This window comes from Trichosurus vulpecula, chromosome 3 (assembly GCF_011100635.1).
Source record: "Trichosurus vulpecula isolate mTriVul1 chromosome 3, mTriVul1.pri, whole genome shotgun sequence".
NCBI classification, from domain to species: domain Eukaryota; kingdom Metazoa; phylum Chordata; class Mammalia; order Diprotodontia; family Phalangeridae; genus Trichosurus; species Trichosurus vulpecula.
In genome coordinates, this window is record NC_050575.1 from 408,373,580 (window position 1) to 408,387,992 (window position 14,413).

General features: G+C 39.0%; 1 pseudogene; it reads right to left on the reverse strand.

The window, feature by feature from the left end:
• Positions 1-1,703: 1,703 nt before the first annotated feature.
• The window catches only part of LOC118841620, a 180,391-nt pseudogene continuing 167,681 nt past the window's right edge, over positions 1,704-14,413 (reverse strand).

Sequence of the window (14,413 nt, forward strand, 5' to 3'; positions counted from 1 at the left end):
GATATTAAACTGTACTATAAAGCAGCGGTCATAAAAATTACCTGGTACTGGCTAAGAAACAGTCATGGATCAGTGGAATAGAATAGGTATACAAGATGGAAAAGTCAATGACTATAGCAATCTACTCTTTGATAAACCCAAAGAGGCCAGCTTCTGGGCTAAGAATTCACTATTTCACAAAAACTGCTGGGAAAATTGGAAAATGGAAGGGCAGAAAATGGGCACAGACCAATATCTTACACCATATACCAAAATAAAGTCAAAAGGGGTTCATGATTTAGGAATAAAGGCTGATACTATAAGCAATTTGGGAGAGCAAGGAATAGTTTACCTATCAGATTCACAGAAAAGAAAAGAATTCATGACACAACAAGAGATAGAGAGCATTACAAAATGCAAAATGGATAATTTTGATTATGTTAAGTTGAAATGTTTTTGTATAAACACAGCCAATGCAACAAAGATTAGGAAGGAAGCAGAAAATTGGGAGAAAATCTTTACAACCAGTGTCTCTGATAAAGGCCTCATCTCTAAAATATACAGGGAAATGAGCCAAATTTGTAGGAATACAAGTCATTCTCCAATTAAGAAATGGTCAAAGGATGTGAACAGGCAGTTTTCAGAGGAAGAAATTAAAGATATCTATAGGCATATGAAAAAATGCTCGAAATCACTACTGACCAGAGAAATGCAAATCAAAATAACTCTTAGGTACCACATCTCTCCTATCAGATTGCCTAAAATGACAAAACAGGAAAATGCTAAATGCTGGAGAAGATGTGGGAAAATTGGAACATTGTTGCATTGCTGGTGGAGTTGTGAACTGATCCAGCCATTCTGGAGAGCAATTTGGAGCTATGCCCAAAGGGCTATAAAATGTTTATACCCTTTGACCCAGCAATTCTACTTCTAGGGTTGTATCCCAAAGAGATCACACAAGTGGGAAAAAGACCCTTAAGTACAAAAATATTTACTAGCAGCTCTTTTTGTGGTAGCAAAGAATTGGAAATCAGGGGGATACCCATCAGTTGTGGAATGGCTGAACAAGTTGTGGTATATGGAGGTATAGGAATACTATTGTGCCATAAGAAATGGTGATGATACGGACTTCGTAACAACCTGGAAAAACCTACATGACATAATGCTGAGTGAGCAGAGCAGAGCCAGAAGAACATTATACACAACCACAGATACATGGATTCTGTGAGGACCAACCCTGACAGACTTTGCTCTTCTCAGCAACACAAGGTACAAAGACAACTCCAAAGGACTCACGATGGAGAATGCTGTCTACATCCAGAGAAAGAACTATGAAGTATGAATGCAGATTGAGGCACAATTCATGCTCGCCTTTTTCTCCCCCTTTTTTTTCCTTCTCTTTTGTTTTTGGGTTGTTTTTTTTTTTGGTTCTGCTTCTTCTTTCTCATGATTCATTCCATTGGTCATAATAATTCTCCACGACTTGACTAGTGTATAAATTAATTCAATGCGAAGTTATATGTGGTAGTTATATGAGATTTCCTGCCATCTTGGGGAGGGAAGGGGGAAGGAGGGGAGAAAATCTGGAACTCAATATTATGTAGAGCTGTGTGTTGTAAACTAAAAATAAAAAATCTAAAAAAACAAAAAAAACCAATTCTTTTGTTAATTATTCACTAGCAATAATTAATTAAATCCAGAAATTATGTCTCTTGGTCTTTGCTTCCATCACATTTGTATAAGTGAGAGTCTACATAAAAGTTTTTATCACATTGAGTTTCCCCTCATTGTGGATTCTCTGATGTGCAGTAACACTGCAGCTCTATGTGAAAGCCTTTCCACATTGATTACATTAATATGGTTTCTCTCCAGTGTGGATTCTCTGATGTGTAGCAAGACTGGACCTCTTTGTGAAAGCTTTTCTACATTGATTACATTCATAAGGTTTCTCCCCAGTATGGATTCTCTGATGTGCAGTAAGACCATAGTTTTGTGTGAAAGCCTTTCCACACTGATCACATTCATAAGGTTTCTCTCCAGTGTGGATTCTCCGATGTACAGCAAGACTGGAGCTCTGTGTGAAAGCCTTTCCACATTGATTACATTCATAAGGTTTCTCCCCAGTGTGGATTCTCTGATGTGCAGCAAGACTGGACCTCTCTGTGAAAGTTTTTCTACATTGATTACATTCAAAAGGTTTCTCTCCAGCATGGATTCTCTGATGTACAGTAAGATTATACCTTAAATTGAAAGCCTTTCCACAGTGATTACACTTATAAGGTTTCTCCCCAGTGTGGATTCTCTGATGTACAGCAAGTTTACAGCTCTGTGTGAAAGCCTTTCCACATTGATTACATTCATAAGGTTTCTCCCCAGTGTGGATTCTCTCATGTGCAGCAAGGTGGCAGTTCTGTGTGAAAGCCTTTCCACATTGATTACATTCATAAGGTTTCTCCCCAGTGTGGATTCTCTGATGTGCAGTAAGACTGGACCTCTCTGTGAAAGCTTTTCTACACTGATTACATTCAAAAGGTTTCTCTCCAGCATGGATTCTCTGATGTACAGCAAGACTATTGCTCAAATTGAAAGCCTTTCCACAATGATTGCACTTATAAGGTTTCTCCCCAGTGTGGATTCTCTGATGCGCAGTAAGTTTGGAGTTGATTCTGAAAGCTTTTCCACATTGATTGCATTCATAAGGTTTCTCCCCAGTGTGGATTCTCTGATGTGCAGTAAGACCAGAATTTACTGTGAAAGACTTTCCACATTGATTACATTCATAAGGTTTCTCTCCAGCATGCATTCTCTGATGTACACCAAGACTGGACCTTTGTGTAAAAGCCTTTCCACAATGACTACATTTATAATGTTTCTCCCCAGTGTGGATTCTCTGATGTCGAGCAAGATTGGAGCTGTGTCTGAAAGCCCTTCCACATTGATTACATTTACAAGGTTTCTCTCCAGTGTGGATTCTCTGATGTTGAACAAGACTGGACCTCTGTGTGAAAACCTTTCCACATTGATTACATTCATAAGGTTTCTCCCCTGTGTGGATGCTCTGATGTACAACAAGACTAGCATTGCAACTCCAAGCCTTTCCACACTGATTACATTCATAAGGTTTCTTCTCACAGTGAGCACTGCGATGAATACTGAAGGATGAGTGTTCCCTAAAAGGTTCAGCACATTCATGACACTCATGTGGTTTCTCTCCAGTATGAATTTTTTGATGGCATATCAGGGATGACTGTTGATTTGTGTCTTTCCCACAATGATGACAATGATAAGGTTTCTTCCCTGTGTGAATTCTGTGAAATATGGCACAGATTTTTCTCCCAGTGAAGTCCCAGGGGCCATCACACATGAAGCTTTCTTTGTGAGTTTCTTTCACAGAAATCCTTAGCTTTCCTGTAGTCTCTCTCATGTCAAGTCTAATTTCTCCTTCTACAAGAAACAAACAGTAAAACATATATGCAGAGACACATGTACACACACATATAATTATAATCCTTTCCCTTCACTGCAAAGAAAGCAAACTAACTGCTCTATATCCTAGTTCCCCAGGTGAAGAGAAAAGTCTTCAAAGTTAACTGGACAGAATGAATCATGTGAAAGTGCCATTACCTGCCATCTGCAAAGAGCTTCACACACAGTCACATGGGATCCTCAGAAACACCTGTGACACTGGCAGACCCAGCATTCTTATTACATTCTCAAGTCAGGCCACGAGCTCAGAATGGCTGAGTGACCTGACCCATAACCCTGCAGCTGAAACTAGACTTTCAACCACGCAAGTGGGGATGTTCTGTCCATGGAACTGGATGGTCTTTCTCTATTGCACCTACGTTTGTTCTGTTCTACAAAAAAAAAAAATTATTTTTGCATTTTTGAATTTATCTCCCTTTCTTTGAGTCTCCCTATTCATTGGGATACCAAAATATTGAAATTAAGCCAATTCATAATCCTACAATGACACATGAAGTTCCAGGGAAAAGAAGACTCAATCAATGTGGCAACCATCCACTACAAATATACGCTATGTAATTTCAGGGTGGACCTCACTTGGCAAAGGTATCCTTTGAACTCTCCCTAACTGGCTCCTTTGGGTTAGCTAGGTGGTCGAGTGGATAGAGTCCTGGTTACGAAGATGTATTGGTAAGCAAAATGGGCTCTTAGCACTCAGTTCAACCAAGTGTCCTTGAAGAGTTTGACTTTTGTTTCCTTTAATTCAATGTATTTCATTAAGTCTTACTAGGTTCTAAGCCCCAGCCCCAAACCCCTATTAGGTGCTAAGTCTGTGTGGGTGTGAAGCTCCCAGGGTACTAAGGGGAGGTGCTATCTCAAGAGCCAATCATAGGAGCCTAAGTTCTGGTCATTCAGATGACATTTGAAGACATCTGAAACAGTATAAAAAGAGAAGAAAGAGAAATTTGCTCAGGGCGCTCACTCGTGGTGGTACGCTGATGCTGAGACTCTGGGCAGCTGTAGCTAAGAGCCCTCCAGAACGTAAACCCGGATGCTAGGACTTTGTTAAACTCTGCGAACTATGTATTGGGATTTGAATCAGACAGGGTCTGTCTGTCGATGTTTGTACTTTGCATTTTGTTCTGAAGTTCAGGGTGCTGGATTTTTCCCCTGAACTAAGTGATGATGTTTGTATGCTGGATTAAAACAAGTTTGTTAACCCCTTAACATTGCTTTCCCTAGTAAAGTAGATCAAAAGAACCTGGGCTTTGGCAGTGTGCTGGCAGCATTCTTGTTGTTGGACTTGTGTTGGTGTTTCACCCCCACAACAGCTGCTAGCCAGATTGTTGAAACAGAAGACTCAAGTTTAAATCCATCTTCAGACCCTTACTAGCTTTGAGACCCTGGCCAAGTGATTTAGGCCTCTTGGCCTTGGTTTCCTCATCTCTAAAATGAGCCTGAAAAGGAAATGAATGGCAAATCACGCCAGTATCTTTACCAAGAAAACCCCAAATGGGATCAGGAAGACTCAGAAGTGACTGAAAACCACATAACTGGCTCCCTGTCTCCTTCACCACAGCAGCTTTTCCAATTCTTTTCATTCTTTCCCAACAGTCTCTGACTACTTGCTCCCACTCTCCACCCCCCACTCACCTTCTCAGCAGAGAAATGTGCCTTATATGTGTTTGTTGAAAAAATTGGATACTTATCAAGAGCTGTCTTATCCTCATTTCCCATATATAAAGTACTTTTTTATTCCTCTTTGATACCACTAGCAGATGAGATAATCCTCTTTCTGCCAGCTGAAGCATAATCCTTTTCACGTGTAAATCATCCCATTCCAGGACACCATCTTCCTCAGGCTTCTGCCTCTCCAGCATCCCCTTTTTTGCCACTTTCTAGTCTCTCCCACACTAATGATGCCTTCCCTACTGCCACAAATAAAACCATTTCTCTCTAATCCTCAAAACACAATCACTTGATCCATTCAACCTCAGAGATAGTTTCCAGTATCTTTCTTCCATTTCTTGGCTAAACAGCTGGAGATGCCTAGTTACAACTGGTGTCTCTAATTACTTTCCTCTGGTTTCTCTGAAATTCTCTGCAATCTAGCTCCCAATTTCATTGTTCAACTAAAATACCTTTCTCCAAATTTGCCAAAAACTTCAAAGCTGCTGAATCCACTGGCTATTTCTTAACCCTCTTCCTCCTTGCCTTCTCTGCAGCCTTTAACAGTCAATCACCCTCCTTTATCCCTCTCTCTCTCCCTCATCTCTCTCTCTCTCTCTCTGTTTTAGTGACACTCCTCTTATTGAAACCCAAAACAACCTCATTTTCTTGCCCCCAGCCTTGCCATCTTCTTGCTTTCCTAATGCTCTCCAAGGAATCCTCCTAATCCTGCAGGCTTGCACACACTATTGAGGCCCATATTCAATCTGCTTCACAGTCCTATGATTCCACTGAGGTAACATCTCTCACATACACCCCCTTCTCTCCCAACACTGCTACTCCCTTGGTTCAGGCCACAAACACCTCAAACCTGAGGTGTTACAAGACCCTGCTACTTGCTCCAGCTGCCTCAAGCATCCTCCCACTCCAGGCAACAGTCTGAACTCCAGGAAAGCAGGGGAAGATCCTTGTATCTCTTTATATCCCTGGTGCTTAGCAGAGGGTCTGGCACATGGTAGGAACTCGATAAATGTTCACTAACTTGAAGAAAATCTAAGAAAGAGCGCATATTGGAAAGCCTAACCCCCTTTTGCACTTTCAGGGATGTTCCATTCCCCCAATTTCCAAACAGTGAGTTTTTTTTAGGATCATAGCTTTATCACTGGGACAGAGCTTAATTGCCATGGTGTCAAACTTCCTCTTTTAATAAAAGGGGTAACAGAGACTCAGTGCTGTTTAGTGACTTGTCCACCGACCCACTGCTGAAAATGTCAGAAAAAAAAATTTCAAGTCAGTTGTTGTTCACCCAAATCCAGCATTAGCTTTGCTACAACACTAATAAGCCTCTTGTAATCACAGCTCTCATATACCTGCTTTCACCTCACTCACCTGGACAGCATCTCCTCAGGCCTCTTTGTTTCAGCATCCATGGTCCTTCGCTTTCCTTAGAATAAATCAAATATTCTCTGGGAACTGGAAGCCCTGAGTATGGGGAATCAGGGATGAGCATGGAGAAAAACAAGTAATTTAGTTTTCTTTAGGAAAAACGGTGTACATACAAAGCTACTCCATGTTGAGGAACACTCCGTCATACTGACACATATCTGACTTATTCTCCTATTAATGGTTGTAATTCAAGTAACCAAAATAGCATGTACCAGATCAGCCTTGAGCACCAGCATATTCGGCCTTGATGAATCAGCTTTGGCTCTATCTCCTTCCCAGCTCCTCACTCCTTGAAACCTATAAAACCTTGCTACTGTTCACTCAGGGAATCACTGCCTGCTGAGGAACTCAATGAACCTTATTTAGTCAACTTCTGATTCTTGGCCAGTCTGTTATTCCTGCCATTGATAGGGGCATACAAGCAAGGAGCACAGGATGGTTCCCAGAAGTCCTTAAGCATGGCTTCCATTGCATTTGTTTTGGGGGGAGCTTTGAGGAGATGTGGGGGAGAAAGTCATGGAGCCAATGTGGAATGAGAAAATTTGATCTTGGTGCACCTTCTTCACAGGAGGATGGACTCATTGCAGACTTCCCATTATCTAGATATTAGAGGCAGCTGGTAGTGCAGTGAAAGAGCCCTGGGCCTGGAGTCGGGAATGTCAGGGTCTAAATCTAGGCTCAGGCAGTTTACTAGCTGTGTGCCTTTGGAAAAGTCACTTAACCTGTGTTTGCTTCAGTTTTCTCAGAGGTCAAAAGGCGATGATAATATCACCTACTAACATAATATTGTAAAGAAAGCACTTAGCGCAAAAGCTGGTGAACAGCAGGTGAAGAGAAAGGCTTATTCCCTTCCTTTCCACCATCTGTGCTGGAATGTGGAGGCAAAGGAAAGGGAGATTAAGGAAAATGTGTCATACTGGGTACAACAAGGAGTGGTGAGCTACAAATTGGATGCTTCTCAAAAAGAAGGATAACCTAAATACTTCGCCCTTCCCAAAGAAGAAGTGGCAGCAAAGAAAAGCTGCTCGAGGAGTTTTTAGACATTTGTCAGACAAATTCAACAGTGATCTGATCTCTGAACTCACACTACCTAACACTGGTAAGGGGCTCAGGAGCTTCAGGAGCAACAAGGAAACTTTCATGTTATCTTCACACAATGTATTGAACTTTTATAGGAAAACCAGGCAGCAGGAAGACCCTGTGTCTTGGACAGAGGACACCAGCACTTTTCCTTTTCTAGTAAATGATAAAAGCTCCAAAATCAGCACACTGAGGGATGATGATATTCCCTTTGATAGCAGACTCTGAGTGGCCAGGGGAAATGTCCTTACCAACAGAGAGGAAGTTCTGGGCATTCTCCAGCATGACGTCCTTGTACAACTCCTTCTGAGCTTGCTCTAAGAGGCCCCATTCCTCTGTGGTGAAGTCCACTGACACATCCTGGAATGTCACCAACTCCTAAACCAGCAAGAGTCACAAGATTTAGACATGAAATAGACTCCACAATTCATGCATTCTAACCATTATCATCTTAGAGGAGGAAAGTGCCTAAAAGTTGTATCCTTGCAGAGTATGAGAATTAACACTTAAAACCATAGTCATTAAGAGCTCAATGAAATATTGGGAAAACTATTTGGTATGATCAGTTGGAATAAAGTGGAGGAATGTCTTAGTATGGAATGTGTCTCTCTGGCATCTGGGACAAGGTGCATGTTTTATCTGTTCGGGAGAGGGATTTCTGGAGGAGAAAGAGAGAAGATGATGTGAAATTTCTTCCTTATCAGAACTGATAAAAGCAATGTAGTAAATAAAATTCTGTGAATTTTACAAGAAGCTGGCAAGTACAGTGTATTCTGGGGATAGGGAGTGGGGCATAATGTTTGATCATAAAAAAGAGAAGAAAGAAAAAGATCTAGTTCCCAAGACCCTAAAACAAAGTCTTATCTAGATAAGACATGAAAATGATTCATAAGACACACAAATTACAATTTGGCCTGAACTGAAGGAGATGAGACTTTCTGTCCAAGTGAAGGAGAGTCATCTGTTGTTACATTGAGGCCTTGAGGCTACCTGAATAGTCTATGTCATAGCCAAAACATCTTATGCCTTCACTTTATGATTACTTTCTTTTGTCAATAACATAGATTTCCTTAGTATAATATTCAGTTACATAGTTGTTCATTTTTGTTGTTTTTTGTGCTCAAAGTGGACCAAAATGACATCACCATGTCAGGGTTAAAGTACAATGTGTCTGACCATGGATGATCAGACTAATAGAAGCCAGAAGGCTCCACCACAGGTTGGGAACAAATACTCCATGTGAACATTTGGGGTGGAGATGGCTCTGAATTTGCACACCTCACCATACTTTTGAGCTACTGTACTTCTGCTTTGCTACCAAAAACAACATGTTCTTTGATGTGGGCAAGCTATGTTGGGTGGTCCTTTGCCAGGGTCTCTCTCCACTGCCTCACAATTGATTACAAAATTCCTCAGAGACAGTGGGAATGTCCTTGTTATCACTTCTTCTGACCACCTTGTGAGTGCCTTCTTGGCATGTGTTCTCCATAAAATAGTCTTTTAGGCAAACAGACTTTTGGCATTGGAACAAATAGCCAGTCCATCAGTTATGCTCTCTGCAGTAGAATGTGAATGCTGGGTAATCTTAACTTGAGAATAGACCTCAGGTTCCAGTAGGTTATCTTGCCAGGTGACCTTCAGAATATTCCTAAGATGATTCAAATGGAAGTGATTCAGTTCCCTGGCATGGAGCTGGTATACTGTTCAGCTTTCACAGGCACACAACAATGAGGTCAGCACAGTAGCTCTGTACACCTTCAGTTTGGTATGCAGCCCAAAACCTCTTCTCTCCACTTTCCCTGGGAGCCTCTCAAAGGCTTAACTATCTTTGGTAAAGCAGGTGTCAACTGTTAAAATTAAGTATCTTAAACAGAAAATAATCTGAGGTGCAACATTTGCTAGTAAGCAATGCTTTGATTGTAACAGTTGACAGATTATCTTTATCAACTAATTTCTCAGTAATTTGTGACAAAGGTGTGATTTACAGAGCTTATTTTCACAATAGAAGAGGAAGAAAAAAATTACAATAATCTGAGGGAACATATTTTGAACATAATTCAATTGGACAAGTCAGGTCATCTGATTAATTACTCCTCCTGGGTTTCCTGGACCCAGATTCATCCTGTGTTTATCAATCTGTCTTTCATAAAGAGAGAACACCCCAGAAGTCATTGCTGAATTTTGCAACTAAAAGTATTTCTTTAAAGGAGCCCATAGGTTAAAGAGAGACTGGAAAAGAGGAATTACTGCTTTGTACTTAGAACTCACACCCCATCCTCTAGCTGTGAGAAAGGGAACCCAACCCTAGAAGATTACACTACTCAATATACAGTTAACCTCTAGCTGAAGAAAAAATAGAAAGGAGTTTATCCACTAAGAGTAGAAAGATGAACTTACGCTTTTGTCAACTTCTTTACTCCAGCAGCCAGAAAGGGAAATTTAGTTTTAGAAAATCGTCTTATAATCCCATGATTCTTTTAGTCCTACAAAGATATTCTGTCTTACTATTAATTATCTGCTACTAAATGAAAAAATCTTATCAACCTTTGCATTCATCAAATCTGTAGGTAACCTAGTCTTAGGAGAATATCTGTGTTTGTTTGGCTTAGCTGTTAGTGTTAGCTTTTCCCAAATAAGGGAACTTAATCCTACAATGAAAATAAAAATGAATCAAAGTATTTAAATACTAACTGATTTAAAGGTTATTTCTTTTCACAACCTCATCACCTCTGTGTACATGCTGGAAAGTGGTTTGTCCAAGTAAATGGACTTATTCAGAGGATTCAAAATTTCTCCATTTGCTGTAACCAATGGATGGTGTCATGCTGAATGGAGGAGAACCTCTATTTTCTTTTCTTCTTTTTTACTTTTTTTGGAAAATACATTTTATTTTCAACCCAATTACATGTTAATTGTTTTAATGTTTGTTATTTTTTAAAGTTTTGAGTTCCAAAGTCTATCCCTCCTTCCTTCTATACCTTCACCCCCAATTTAGATGGTAATCAATAAGATATACGTTATACATGTGCAACCACGTAAAACATTTCTGTATTAGTTGCTTTCTACAGAATGACTTGAAAAAAAGAATGCAAGAAAGATGGGGGAAAATAGGATGCTCCAGTCTGAATACAAACAGTATCAGTTCTTTCTCTGGAGGCAGGTAGTATGCTTCATCATTAGTCCTTTGGGATTTTCTTGGATCACCATACTACTGAGAATAGCTAAGTCATTCACAGGTCTTCATTGAACAATATTGCTATTGCTGTATATAATGTTCTAGTTCTGTTCACTTCATTGTGCATCAGTTCAACTAAGTCTTTCCAGGTTTTTCTGAAATCATCACCTTTATCATTTCTTATAGCACAACAATATTCAATTACAATCATATACCACAGATTGTTTAGCCATTCTCAAATTGATGGGCATCTCTTCATTTTCCCTTTCATAGCCACCACAAAAAGGGCTGTTATAAATATTTTTTGTACAAATAGGTCCTTTCCTCTTTTTTTTTTTTTTTGATGTCTTGGGCCTATAAACCTGGCAGTTGTATGGCTGGATCAAAGGGTTTGCATAGTTTTATAGACCTTTGGGCATAATTCCAAATTGCTCTCCAGAATGATTGGATCAGTTCCTAATCCCACCAACAGTGCCTTAGTGTACCACTTTTTCCACATACCCTCCAACCTTCATCACTTTACTTTTTTAACATATTAACCAATCTGATAGGTATGAGTGGGTGCCTCAGAGGTGTTTTAATTTGCGTTTCTCTAGCCAATTGTAATTTAAAGCATTTTTTCATCTGATTATAGAAAGCTTTGATTTCTTATTCTGAAAACTGCCTTTTCATATCCTTTGACCATTTCTCAATTGGGAAATGACTTATATTTTGATAAATTAGACTCAGTTCTCTATATATTGAACAAATGAAACCTTTATCAGACATACTTGTTGGAAAAAAAAATTTCTCATTATCTACTTTCCTTATACTTTTGGTGCATTGGTTTTGTTTGTCTTAAAATTTTTAATTTTATATGATCAAAATTATGAATTTTACGTTTTGTATTATTCTCTATAACTTGTTTTTTCATAAATTCTTCCCTTATCCATAGATAGGACAGATAGATGATCCCATGCTCTTCCAATTTTCTTATGGCATTATTCTTTATGTTTAAATCATGTACCTATTTGGACCTTATTTTGGTATACCTTGTGAGATGTGGGTGTATATCTAGTTTCTGCTACAATGTTTTCTAGTTTTCCCAGCAGTTTTTCTGAAATAATGAGTTTTAGTTCAAAAAGCTAGGATCTTTGTGTTTATCATATAGCAGATTACTAGGGTCATCCACTATAATGTAGTTTACACCTAATCTATTCCATTGGTCCATCACTTTATGCCTTAGCCAGTACCAGATTGTTTTTGATAATTATGATTTTATAAGACAGTTTGAGATCTAGTATGATTAGACTGCCTTCCTTCACTTTTTAAAATCCATTCCCTTGATATCCTTGACCTTTCAGAAAACCATTTTCTTGGTGTTCCTCTCAGGCCAAACTTAGCAGAACCATGAGAGAACTGATCCATATGCTGTTATTTAGTTACATAGAAACAAGAATAATTGTGGAGGGCTCCTTTGTACATTAAAAAAAGCAAAATTTCATTAATATAGGTTGTATTTCAGCTAATTCATGAGAAAGATATTGACATTTTTCTCAAGAGAAATAAAGGATCTAAACATACCTCTAGAACTCTGGAAACTTGGGAAGACAAAAGTCAGGAGAATGGACCATATATAGGAGAGGTGGGATAAATTGGAAAATGCCTTGATATTTGTGATCAGTCATCTATATTTCCAATCTGCTACATGCACAATGTGTTTTTGGCCAATGTGCTTGGAATTTGATGGCCTTCCATTTCCATCACTAGGATATGATACACTTTATCAGAAATTCTGATATTTAGGAACAGTTCTCCATCATATGTACAAAATTGTCTTTTATTTTTTATCATTATGATTTTTTCTTTAAAGCACCTGGTCTGTTTTTCAACATCTCATTTTAACTTCCTTTATTTTATTATTTTACTTTGGAATAACTAAGGTATTTATTGATCTGTGAAATTTCCAAGAATTCATCATTCTTGTTTTTCACTGTGGTCTCTAGAGTTACTATTCTTCATTGCATAGTATTCATCATATGGGCTATCATTACAGGAAGGCAGTCCTCTTGTTGACTGAAAACAGATCTCTGATTCCCTAACTCACACCCAACAAGAGTTATGCAAAATCTCTTTCCTCTTCAAGCTGCCCACATCCACCTCTGACTACCACAGGATGGGGTGATGAACTCCAAACCTCCCTTTGAGGAGAAAGCTCATTTCAGAAATCTCATTTCTCACCTGGCTCAACATCTTTGGGACTTCTCTGAGCCCCTGAACTGGGGTATCTTCTCCACACTCCAACCTCTTTTCATTAATTTTTTTGTGTTGTTTTCCTGTTTTAGATTGTCAGGTCCTGAGTTCAAATCTGGCCTCAGACACTTGACTCACTTAATAGCTCTGTGATCTTGAGCAAGTCACTTAACCCTAAGTGCCCTGTGTTCCCCCCTTCCAAAAAAAGAAAGAAAGAAAGAAAGAAAGAAAGAAAGAAAGAAAGAAAGAAAGAAAGAAAGAAAGAAAGAAAGAAAACCATAGACTGTCAGGTCCTTGATCCTAAGAGAGTTCTAAAAACCATCAGGAGAAAGACTTTCAAATACAATGGAAGGACATGCAAATATGAAAGACTATTCCAAACCCACTAGAAATAAGAAGGTAATGGAAGAATATGTTCCAGAGAGCAGTGAAGCTCAGTATACAGCCCAGGGAGATTTGTCCTCCAAATAGGAGCTTAGCAATGCGGGACAAAAAGTGGATGGATGTTCAATGTTTAAAAAAGACTTAAATATTTTAGAAAGAAATTCAGAACTGAAGATATTATTTCTTTCTTTGCACCCCCTGAAACTTTTGCAAAAATTAACCATGGACTAGGGTAGAAAGAAACTGCAAATAAATGCGAAAAAGCAGACATTTCACTCCATAATAAAATAAGAATGGAAATTTGTTCAGGATCAACAAAAGATTCAAACACAAATGGAGACATAACAATGATATTTACACATTTAATACTATCCTACTGAAATTATGGGAGCAACTATAGGGCAGAGTGGATAGAATGTTGAGCCTAGAGTCAGGAATCTGAGTTCAAATACACCCTCAGACCCTTATTAGCTATGTGATCCTGGCCAGGTCATTTCAACGCTCTTTGCCTCAGTTTCCTCATCTGAAAAATGACATAGAGAAAGAAAAACAACCACTCCATTATCTTTGCCAAGAAAACCCCAAATGGGGACAGAAAGAGCTGGACATGACTGAACAACAACATCAATAATAATAACAAATAATAACAAAATTATGAAGGAGATATTCTACAGAGCTGAAGAAAATAACAAAATTTATTTGGAAAAATAAAAGACCTACAATAACATCAAGGGGAATGATGAAAAGAAGTAAGGATAGAGGGGGAGGGGGACTTCCAAACATCAAAATAGAGTATACAGCATTGCTCATCAAAATCCTGTGGTATTGGAGAGAGAGAGACAGAGAGACAGAGAAAGGGATGCAGGGAGGGAGGGGGAGAGAGATAAATGATTGAAACAGATTAAACAAAGGAGATTGAAAATCATTAGAACTCAGTAACTCCATGTTTGATAAAGTGGAAAAAAGACTACTTAGGGTAAAATT